The sequence below is a fragment of the Tiliqua scincoides genome, chromosome 4, assembly GCF_035046505.1.
Source record: "Tiliqua scincoides isolate rTilSci1 chromosome 4, rTilSci1.hap2, whole genome shotgun sequence".
Lineage (NCBI taxonomy): Eukaryota > Metazoa > Chordata > Lepidosauria > Squamata > Scincidae > Tiliqua > Tiliqua scincoides.
In genome coordinates this window covers 37,149,049-37,161,530 of record NC_089824.1, presented here as the reverse complement: position 1 = coordinate 37,161,530, position 12,482 = coordinate 37,149,049, and the positions used below count along the sequence as shown (strand labels likewise).

General features: G+C 44.2%; 1 protein-coding gene across 3 annotated transcripts in view; it reads right to left on the bottom strand.

The window, feature by feature from the left end:
* Nucleotides 1-12,482, bottom strand: part of STAU2 (staufen double-stranded RNA binding protein 2) — a 229,831-nt gene that overhangs the window by 41,344 nt on the left and 176,005 nt on the right. The gene's annotated exons all lie outside the window — the stretch shown is intronic.

Sequence of the window (12,482 nt, the reverse complement as noted above, 5' to 3'; positions counted from 1 at the left end):
AGGTTTTTTGGGGAACTTACCTTTCAATGACCCACCAAAAATTGGCTTGTGAGCCACCGGTGGGTCCGGACCCACAGTTTGGAAAACATTGCTCTAGTGTACATGTCTTCTTGCTTTTCTTCACATGCTCCTTAGAGGCCACTCACAGACTTACTTTCAAAAATTACTGTATCAAGACTTCTTCTCCTTAATCATATCTGGTGATGCAAAAAGCTTAATGCCACAACATCAGACAGCACAATTCTATGTCTGTATAAGCAGTAGCCAATCAAGTGAAGCTAGTTGGGGAAACTCCCAATGTGATGATGTCATATCTCACATATTATATCACTAGACCAGTGGTTTTCAAACTTTTAGCATTGGGACCCACTTTTTAGAATGAGAATCTGTCAGGACCCACTGGAAGTGATGTCATGACCAGAAATGACATCATCAAGCAGGAAAATTTTTAACAATCCTAGGCTGCAATCCTACCCACACTTACCCAGGAGTAAGTTCCATTTACTCACTATTAAAAGCATATACATAGTGGCCTGTTAAAAGTACAGATCTGTAACATTTCCCCAGTACAGTCACACACCATGGTGGCATCAAGTCTAATATATTTTTAAAAATATTGAAATGAAAGGGGACCCACCTGATATTAGCTTGTGACCCACCTAGTGGGTCCCAACCCACAGTTTGAGCAACACTGCACTAGACATCGCAGGGAACAGGAAGAGATGTGGAGATGGTGACACACATCTGCCAAAGCTTCCAATCCACTTTTAGCTGTTAAGCAACTTCCTTCAATAACCTTCAGCCAAATCGTATGCATGACTATTCGTAAGTAAGCCCCACTGAATTCACTGGGGCTTACTCTTAGGAAAGTGTGCATAGAACTGCAGCCCTTCTCACTTAAAATGAGAAATCAAATCCAAATTATTCCTCTGATACATACAAGAATGTGTTAATATAAAAGAATTTTTTCTTCCTTTGTGATCCTTTAGTAATCCAATGTGGATTCCTTCAATGCTGGGATTATGTTTATTGCTGGTCCCTCTCTAACCCCACAGCAGCATAATCTTTCCATTCTACAAATGACACCATTTATAGGTAGATGTCTTACAGCAAGTCAGACCACCAGCCCATCTAGCTTAATGTTGTCTACTCTGATTAGCAGTTGCTCTCCAGGGTTTTGGATAGGTGTCTTTCCTCACTCTATCTGGAAACCTTCTGCAAAGTACATGCTCTACCAGTAAAATTACAGCCCCTCCCCAAACACTCCAGAACTCTTCTTCCACCAACTACTAGATACGAACAAATTCCATAATGTTATACTAATGGTGGTGGCACAAGGACACAAGGAACTGGCTTGACAGCAATTGGCTTGATAGCAGCTTGTGTCAAAAAGATCTAGGTATCTTACTGAAACACAAGCTGTACATAAGCTAGTGGTGTGATTTAACTGCAAAAATGCATGTAGCAAATACATTGTCAATGCAGTGCTGGGCTGAATTAAAAGAAGCATAAAACTTAGATCATCCTTTTCCCCCAGGTAAAGAGAGTAGCCCCGCAATGGGGCTACTTGATTCACCACCAACAAAAAGGTCAATGGCTAATCAAGTGCCTCCGAGTTGGGCAGTGAGCCCAACGTGGAGGCTTTGGATCTGATGGAATGTTGCTCCATCAGCCCCTCCTCCCTCCCTCCCCGCGGCACACCTTCCCCCTGCCCTCTCTCTGCCTCCTGCCTCCCCAGCATGCCTTCTCCCCACTCTCTCTCCACCCTCCCCCCACCTCCCCAAAACACCTCCCCCCGCCTCCCCCCATGCCCCTGCTTATCTCTCCGCTGCTTGGCAGTCCATGCGACCGCTGAACAGCAGAGGTTGGATGCCTGCCTAGCAGTAGCCTGGTGTTGGCCAGCGCTGGGTTACCACCAGCGCTTGCCCAACGGTAGGGCCGGCAAATGTGCCTTACGGCATGTTTGCGACTGTGCGCACCAGGGGTGAGCCGGTGTGCTGAGCCCAGGATTGGGCTCTAAAAGAGCTAGCTATGTTTATCTTGGAGAAAAGGCAACTAAGGGGAGATATAATTGCACTCTGTAAGTATGTGAAGAACTGTCATGCAGAAGGGGAAGATGTACTCTCTGAGGCTTCCGAGGGCAAGACTAGAACCAATGGGTTGAAGCTAGAAGGAAACAGGTTTAGGCTAAACATTAGGAAGAATCATCTATGAAATTTCCTAAGAGCTGGAACCGTTTGCCTTATGAAGCTATGAGCTCCACCTTGTTGGAGGTTTTAAGAAGAGGGTGGACAGCCAGCTGGAGTAGTTGCCTGCACTAGGCAAGGGGTTGGAGATGATTTCCAACGTACTTTCCAACTCTAGCAATCTAGGATTCTATTTTGCACATGTTAGCATTATGTACATGTGATTCGGGCACCTGATCTTTCAATTACTTGCAACATGGGAATGTCAGATATTATACAGAAGCAGAAGTTTCATTTTCACCCATTTGTTTCATATCTAGAACTTTCTGAACAATAGCAAACCAAAAAAGGCACTTGAACCCAGTGTCTTGTATGTGTTGATCAGAAACTGATAAAGGCATTTGTCAAAGACAAACACTGCAATTCTCTTGCTGAAGGTAAGCAAGGACAATGCTGTAAGCTTGCTGGATGAGAGATTGTCTGGAAAGGGAACTATATGGACATCACCACAAACTTTTTGGAGAAACCGTAAGACCGTAATGTGATAAGTAATGTGAACCGTAATGTGATAAGTAAAAATAAATTGCTGGGTTATGAGATTCCTCTTAATACCTTAATAATTAAAGTATCATGGGATTTGAGTACTTTTCTTAACAAATATTTTCACAACTGTTTTTATTGTTTCTTTCAATACTTAAACTGGCAACTGTGAGTACACAATAAAACAGGATTAAAAATTCAGAAGTTTTATTGTAGCTGCACTAAGTACTTCTGGTTTTGTTCCTGCCACAATGCTATTTTGTAGCACTTTAATGAAATATTAACCTAGTTTCTCACACAGTTTAATGAAGTAAAGCATGGGAACATATGTTTTGTTTGTTACCCACAACATCTATTTCTCTGAAAGGAATATCACAACAAAAGCAAGCTGTGTGGACTGAAAGCAATAGTTCCCCCTGAAAGAATTTCACAGATAAAAAGGGGAAACATGTATCTGATTCATTTTTTAAAAAGCAGTTTCCTAAAAATGGGGAGGGCAGACTGCTACAGTGTACTAGGTGGTTGTCTAAAAGTGTGTCCAGGTAGGGTAAGCGGTTTTTCTGTGAGATAATCATGCAATGAGGAGGCGTATTCTGTATTACATAATGCAATTTGCCACCTTTCAGGGCTCTACTTCCTGGGGCAATTCATCTAGAACAGGGGTGTCCAAACTTTTTGGTAGGAGGGCCACATCGTCTCTCTGACACTGTGTTGGAGGCCAGGGGGAAAAAGGAATCAATTTACATTTCAAATGTGAATAAATTCACATAACTTTTCATTAATGAATATATTACAGATGGAATTTATAAAAGAATGAATGAAGGTCTTGCCAATAGCTCAAGGCCTATAAAAGGCGTTGCACAAAGCAAGGCCGGCCTTTCCTTCACTGCCACTACTGCATCACAAATGTGAAACAGCAAGTTGTGGTGGAAACGCTCATCCCACAACTCAGGTGAGAGGTCGAACAGTCGCCCTCATGCTGAGAGCAGTTGCATGAGGCCAGTGCAGACTTCAGCATGTCTCCGAAGGGCCAGAAGCTCATTGGAGACTGGGGGCTCCCTGTGGGCCAGATTGGGAGTCCCCGAGGGCCACAAGTGGCCCCCAGGCTGGGGTTTGGGCAATCCTGATCTAGAACATTCAATCCCATATTTCTCCTACAAAAAGCTTAAGGAAGGCAACAATTAGAATTAACTAAGGTCTGTCAACCTTGAAAGAAGCAATTTGCCCTTTCATGTTCCTGCAGTGTCAGTAGGCATAATGGCCAAATGCATTTGGCTCTATCCTCTGTCTGCAGGTATTGCTAGGTAATGATCACTGTGACCACTAGAAAATGACAGACTTTGTCTACCCTGACAACCAGATACCATTCAGTTCTTCTCCCAGAGTAGTCCAGCTTTTTATGCCCCACAGTGGTCTGAGCTGTTTCCCCAGGCCCAGGTTTCAAAAGACTGGGCAACCATATTCTTAACAGAATGACAACAGAATTTTACCCACTACATATAATTTCTGGCTAAGAGCCTGTGCATGAAAAGTCAGGTGGAAGGCTTTGGATAACATACATTGGCAATAGGTAAGAAATGGCATCACTTAGGAGAAATCATGAGGGGTATTGATTTTGTGGATGAAATTGGATGAGGAATTTGAAGAGAAAGGAGAGAGAGTGAAGAATGCATTGGAGAAAAGAAGCACATTAGAGTGATGTGAAATGCTATGGGCTGGTGCTAAGAGTTGGCATCAGTGGGCACCTGTTGAGGTGTCACTGCTGCTCCTCCTGGGCTTGCTTTTGCTGCCTAGTCACCTGCCCTTTCTAAGCGAGGTGTGACAGCAGTAAGAAGGAACAGCAGTCTTGTCTCTCCATGACCTCTCCCTTAGTGAGTAGTACAGATTGCACCCATAGGCAGAATGCAAGGCAATGGGCAGTGGCCAAAACAGGAAGAAGGTGGTGGGCTCACTCAGGGAAGGGGAGCCACTGTGGGCATTTTGCTGTGGGCACCCCCCCCCCAGCCTGGAACTGACTTGATTGGTGGCAAGTCAGTGTCCCAGCAGATCCTGGGCACACTAGTTTTCCTTGACCCTGAACCCTGTTTTACTAGCTCACCTACTCTCCCAGGATGCTTTGAGTTTCAGACTGAGGTGTGAGGGTTGGTGTGACTCCAGAAGTTAGGTGGAGAAGTGTAAGAAAGGGGCTAACTAAGGTCCAGACTGATGAGGATCTTCAAAGTCAATGGGCTAAACTCAAACATGGCCATGATACTCTTGCCATTATCCATTGGATGAAATGGGTCTGAAATATGCAGCTATTAAAAGTTAGAGAACTTTTGCTAAATGAACAGAAGTCAGGGGATGTAGTCTGAATAAATGTTTGACATGCATTTTAGTGGACAAATTCTTCTTCTAAAAGCTGAGCACTTCCTCAGATGGATTTTTTTTTCCTGACCAAAGAGCATCTGCACAGATATATAGAAATATTTCTCTCCCCCAGAAGATTTTACAACTGCTTTGTGAGCAAAACCCCATAGGTTATGAAACAGATGTCTTTACACATTTCATATATCACTTGTTTTCTGTGTAGATACAGTGATGCCAAAAACACAATGCCAACAGGATGCACTACTCTGCTCTTTGTTTGTCTTGGCTGCTCTTCTTATTATAAATGTGTGTCTGGATCTGGCTGGAAAGGGGATGTTTCCAATCATTGTGGTCAGTTTTAGCTTTCCTTAAGCCAATTAGCAATTAGCAAATCATATTGAAATTTGTTAATTTTTCCCCCCTCTGGTTCTCTCTCTGTGGGGAACTGGATATTTTGTAATGACAATTTAATAACATTAGATCATCCTTACACAAAGCAGTTGCACACAGAGCCTGCTCTAGAAGAATTCGATTCCAACGCAGGTCCTTACGATAATGATTTAATGTTTTTCAGAACATACAGATGTAGTTTTCTTTCCTTGTATGTCGATGCCTCCTTTCAGCCTCTTTCCAAGATGTTCCCTAATAGCCCTTTTGTGCATATCTTTACACTTCACCATCCTGGAAGTGGAACACACATCTGAGGACAGGAAACAGCTCTAACCTAATTTTTTCTGGTGACTACTGCCATGAAACTGACACAGACACTATTAAACATACTGCATAACTCAGTCAACTCAGTGTTGTGGTTTACCATCTCCCATTTCCTAATAATGCAAGAAGCTACTGTCTAATTCTTATGTGCTACTTCATTAACTACTTATAATCAGATCATTTAGAACAACCTTATAATAGCAGTTGAGGTTATGTCAGAATTTGTTGGGTTATGTCAGAATGCCAGATGCAAGGGAGGACACCAGGATGAGGTCTCTTGTTATCTGGTGTGCTCCCTGGGGCATTTGGTGGGCCGCTGTGAGATACAGGAAGCTGGACTAGATGGGCCTATGGCCTGATCCAGTGGGGCTGTTCTTATGTTCTTAGGTAAAGAAGAGAATAAGGGTCCAATGCTATGCTGCCCTGGCACCATGCGGTTCAGCGGTGCCAATAATGGCAGCTGCTGTAACCTGAGGGACCAGAGGAGCAGCAGGAGGTTTCCTTGGGGTAAGAGAACATCGGATCCCTTACCCCATGTAGAGCTCCAGTGGTTCCATGTACCCCATGTAGAGCTCCAGTAGTCCCAATGGGTCAACTCAGATCTTCATGAGCTATTTAGTGTTGAGCTCCAAGGTTTGGGAGTGGGGATAAGATCCAGTGGTAGCTTCTGTCGCTGTCCCCACTCCCCAGTGGGTCTACTCGGCTTGGCACCAACTATTTAGTGGCTCAGAACTGAGGAGACCTGTATCAGACACTGAGGCTTGGGAGTGGGGATAAGATCTGGTGGCAGCCTCTGCTGCTGTCCCTGCCCCCCTCCTGGGCCTGATCCACTCTCTGGCCCACCCTCTCTTCACCCACTTTTGTCCCCTTTCCACCAAGAAAACACCTCTCCGCTGCTTGGTGGGGGGCGCACCTTACAGTGCATCGCTCTCGCTGCTCCTGCCACTGCCGGGGAAGCCCAGTGGTGAGCTGATGCCACTCATCTGGTGGCCACTGTAACATGCCCTGTGGCACATTTGTGACACATGTTGCCTGAGCAGCACATGAGCAAGCAGCGTTGCCCAGGCTCAGGATCGAGGTGCCCGAGTCTTTGACTGCAGACATCATGAAGCTTCAAGTTTCCTTGAGTTTGCAGTCACAATTTGACATCTGGTATAAGCTCACAGCTCCTACCAAAAGATGGGGGAGATAATAACAACTTGAAACATCTACAAGGTAGATGTTTTAACAACTACAAGGTACTAACGAAGTCAGTTAACTTTCATGTGAATAAGAACTTGGTTTGCATGACTCTTCCCACCATAGTTCTAACCTCCATTTGCTTTTCATTCACTGTGCTGGAACTATCTCCCTTGTGCGATAAATCTTCAGTACCATACTGTGGTTTTGGAAACTCTAGCTCAAGCAGGTTAAACAGGTGGAACTCACAAGCAGGGGCAGCACATGACCCCACACTGCCTGAATCTGATCTGAATGCTGCCTTGTGCATGCTTGTGCACATCCACATGGATGAGGGGAAGGGCAGACAGGCAAATGTGTGTGCACTCCATTCCCACTTCCCCTTACTCGCAACAAGTGTGAGGGGCAGCCTCCCTGCTCTACGCTTCACTTTGAAATGGACAGGAGCAGACAATGCTGCGAAACCAGCATTGTTTTCTCCCATTCATTGCAAATAGAAGCAGCATGGAGCAGGCAGGCTGCCTGTCATACCTGTTGCAACTAAAAGGAAGGGTGGAAAGGGAAGAGGGGTAGACCAGGAAGCCAGAGTTAGGCAATAAAATGCCTTGTAAGCACTAAGTAGGTGGGGGAATAAGTTATTTGGAGCCATGACAGCTTTTTTTACTTTACCTTTTCCTTCAGCAGTGCTGGAGGAAGAAGGAAGCTGTCACTGCTACGATTGGAGCTCCAGTAGAGTGGCAGATTGAAGAGGGTGGTGGACAGATGGTCTGGGGGCTTATCCATCCACCATCCTCCAAGATTGCCACTCCATGTAACTGTTACATGTCATTGCATAGCAAGCCTGGCCCTCTTTCACAAGATGGGAGAAACTGTGGTGTCCTAGAATTTGAATCCCATGGATTCCACCAGCTATATATATTTTAAAAATGGGTGGGATTTTCCAAAATTTACTCAGTTTGCCCCAGAACACAGCTAGGGATATTGGCAGTCTGGTAGCAGTAAAACTACTACCAGATGTGTGGGCAAAAGAATGTAGACCTCTTTTACAGAAAGTGGAAGAACTGGATTTCTGTTGGATCTGTCTTCCCACAACCTATCTATTGTTATATCAGAGACAGGGGCTTAAACATCTAACAGACCTACAAACTGTAGGCACAGATCATTGCGTGAAACGCAAGTGCTTTATCAATTAGTTCTGCTCCGGAAGACTGAAGTCAATGGACTGACATCTGGCTTTAAATTTCGCTGCTATTTTGAAAACAAACCACAAAGAATTTTCACTCTAATTCTGGCCTTTACAGACAAAAATTAACTGCGATGTATAAGCTCTTGACTTCCACTGAAGCAAAAGGTACATGTGTTCCACTACTTTGAAATGCATGCTTATTTTTAAAAAAAATATATTGAGTTTTTTTAATCCATGCGTGCTCTTTAGTGTGGAAATTAAGTAATTAGGTTGCTATGAATTCTTTTTTTTTAACTTGTGCATATGTTTTAAAACACTCATCTTTGATGGTATTCTTTAAAAAGACCTGATTCTGGCAAGCTTCACACAACTAACACTGTGTTGCCGAGACACAGCAGTGCATAAACAAAGTTTGTCATATATGTCATCACTGTCATAAATATCAAGGGGAAAAGTTTAAAGCCAGAGCAATTGGTGGCAGTAGTGGAGAGAGACAGTTGCTTGTTGCACAACCACTGTAGCCCTTGATATCTTGTGATGATCAGGTCCCCATCCTGTGTTACAGTAAAAGACAGAATTTCCCAACCTTTTAACTGCTGTGACCCAATTCATCCTCCACAGTGGGTAGCAACACTCCTGGTGGTGCCAGGGAGGCTTATTCCAGGTTGCGCCGGTAGTCTCCAATAACTGGAAGGCTTTCTGAGGTTTCAGCAGGGCATTCTGAGGCCCGCAGAGGCCAGTAGAGTGGGTTCCCAGCCTGGTATGACCCAGAAGAAGCCTCTGGGGCTGCCCAGTACGTACAGAATGGCTCCAATTTGGAGCCATTTGAATGTAAGGATAGGTGGGTAGCTCACCCCATGACCTCACATGGGCTTTGGAACCCACACTTTGGAAAAGGCTGACATAAGGTTTTACATCACTGATGGGAACTAAGAGGATAGATAAAGCGGCAAGCAGAGGAGAAACTGGTGCTACACTGGATTTTCTCAGAGCAAACTAACTTCAGCAGAAGAGCATATGAGATGAGGCAGGGGCTTTACACAGCAGTGGGTTGCATAATTCTGTAAACTTCTGCTACTTTGCCACAGTGCCTGAAGGATTAAGCTGTACTGACTCTTGCTTTCCCCTTCAACAATTAAGTGCCTTAATGGTCTGTGGAATTTACATGGGTTAAGTCAGGTCTTCAGGTTACTGCCTCAAGCTGAGATCCTATATACATTTTTCTGAGAGTTAGCCCCACTGAGCCCTCACCAGACCTCTGTGCTGGCCAAACTTGGCCAGCGCAAACTCATCATCCTGGGGCCCGCGACAGTGCCATTTACAAGAACGTAAGAACATAACATAAGAACAGCCCCACTGGATCAGGCCATAGGCCCTTCTAGTCCAGCTTCCTGTATCTCATAGCGGCCCACCAAATGCCCCAGGGAGCACACCAGATAACAAGAGACCTCATCCTGGTGCCCTCCCTTGCATCTGGCATTCTGACATAACCCATTTCTAAAATCAGGAGGTTGCACATACACATCACGGCTTGTACCCCATAATGGATTTTTCCTCCAGAAACTTGTCCAATCCCCTTTTAAAGGCGTCTAGGCTAGACGCCAGCACCACATCCTGTGGCAAGGAGTTCCACAGACCGACCACGCGCTGAGTAAAGAAATATTTTCTTTGTCTGTCCTAACCCGCCCAACACTCAATTTTAGTGGATGTCCCCTGGTTCTGGTATTATGTGAGAGTGTAAAGAGCATCTCCCTATCCACTCTGTCCATCCCCTGCATAATTTTGTATGTTTCAATCATGTCCCCCCTCAGGCATCTCTTTTCTAGGCTGAAGAGGCCCAAACGCCGTAGCCTTTCCTCATAAGGAAGGTGCCCCAGCCCCATAATCATCTTAGTTGCTCTCTTTTGCACCTTTTCCATTTCCACTATGTCTTTTTTGAGATGCGGCGACCAGAACTGGACACAATACTCCAGGTGTGGCCTTACCATAGATTTGTACAACGGCATTATAATACTAGCCGTTTTGTTCTCAATACCCTTCCTAATGATCCCAAGCATAGAATTGGCCTTCTTCACTGCCGCCGCAAACTGGGTCGACACTTTCATCGACCTGTCCACCACCACCCCAAGATCTCTCTCCTGATCTGTCACAGACAGCTCAGAACCCATCAGCCTATATCTAAAGTTTTGATTTTTTGCCCCAATGTGCATGACTTTACACTGACTGACATTGAAGCGCATCTGCCATTTTGCTGCCCATTCTGCCAGTCTGGAGAGATCCTTCTGGAGCTCCTCACAATCACTTCTGGTCTTCACCACTCGGAAAAGTTTGGTGTCGTCTGCAAACTCAGCCACTTCACTGCTCAACCCTGTCTCCAGGGTTATGAAGAGGTTGAAAAGCACCTCTTTTTACGTTTTACGTAAACACAAAAGTGTTTATGGCACTTTCGCAACACCTCTGGGCTGGTGCAAGGGAACTGCACCGGCCTGACTACTAGTTAGGATTGCGCCCTTATGGTCATATCCTATCCAAATTTCCCACACTGATGTAACTGTGCCAATGAGACATCAGCTGCATCCTGCGGTGGTGAGGCAGTAGTGGAGGTCTCCTCAAGGTAAGAGAATGTACCTCTGGGCTGCATAGCGATTGCATCAGCACTGGGAAATTGAATAGAATTGGGCCCTTACTTCTGAGCAGATTGCACTGTTAGTGTATGAAATTTGTTTAGCAGATCTCTTTTTGTACTATAGCTCAATCTTCCTTTGACAATCATGAAACAAAGCCAGGACATTCTACTGATGAGCAATCAAATTCAAATATCCTATAGGTTTTAACTCCAGAAAAGGATTCATGAACAGACTGCTCTGTTGTGCATGCTGAAAATTTCTCATGCAGTGGTAAATATATGCTCATGGCTGTTGCAATGGCAAAACTATACAAATACACATGGTTTAAAATTTTAATTTAATCTTTGATTTGCCAGGCTGCTAACATGCTTAAAGACTAATCAGAAACCAAGGTGACTTATTTGGCAAGTTTCTTTGTTACCTGAATTCACAATCAATGACTTCAGCAAGGAATCTTTTACAGTTTTCTGTTACCAGGAACTACCATCCCCAATTGATTGGACTACATGCAGACCAAGGTCAAAATCTGTTTAAAAATTTAATTTCAGAATGGTTATTCACACTGCACAGCTCAAGTCTTAACTATCTGACTTCAAGCTCTTTTTTTCAAACTTCTTTTGCCCCATGCATATTAATCTGATTAACAGCACAATCCTATGCATATCTACTCAGAAGTATGTCCCATTGTGTTCAATGGGGCTTACTCCCAGGAAAGTGTGTATAGGACTGCAGCCTAGCTTGTACAGTCTACCCAAAAGGATATTTACCATTAGCTGTGACTATAAAAAAGGAGACTAAAAGGGCGTGGGGTGTAATATATTCAGTCTTCTACTCAGATAGACTGACAAATGCAATATTTTCAGCACTTAGGAAAAAGAATATGCTGTTTAGAATTAGCTTCAGGCTCCGTTTTCCTATGCATCTAACATTTTCATGACAATCTCTGCAGGCACTAATCCAGTTGCTGCCATCATGTGGGTCTCTAAAAAAGGATTAACTGTTCTTTAACCATTTTTCCTACATACTAGGAACACACTCTAGTTTTCTATCAACATCAGTCAGGAAAGTCTTCTTCTATCTACCTTTTTTTCTACAAAGATGTATTGAGACTGAATTTTCCTAAGATCACCTTGTTACGTGAAAATCCCCCTTCTTGCCTTTTAGCTGTGATTTTCTCTCTATATATCTGGTTATGGACTATAATATCATGCAAGCTAAACTGTTCTCCCAGCATACAGGTCACAATTCCAGGACTTTGGTCAAGTCACAAGCTCATGGTTACACAACCCCTCCCCCCCATAGTCACACATTAAGCAAGGAAGTCTTGTTTAATCCAATCACTGTTTAAGCATCTCCTACATTACTGTATGCAAACTTGAACTGCCTTGTGTTGCTGATTCATTGTAATGTTTCCACTCAGTCTTTTCCCTCCTTTTAAGACCCCCTGATTGAATTTTGCTGATAACTGATACATACAACCTAATCCCCATTCAAATGTATACACATGAAAGCATTACTCCAAGCACCCAGTTTTGTGTTAGCAATCAAGCTACCTTCCAGCTCAGACTGTCTTCCAACCCCTTAAAGAGAGGCCTTTCACACACTGGGGTCCAACACATTTGTGTTGTGTCAGAGGGTCCTCTCCACAGGACCCCCCCCCCCGCCCAAACAGGCTCTACATGACAGGTAATCTTGCGCCTG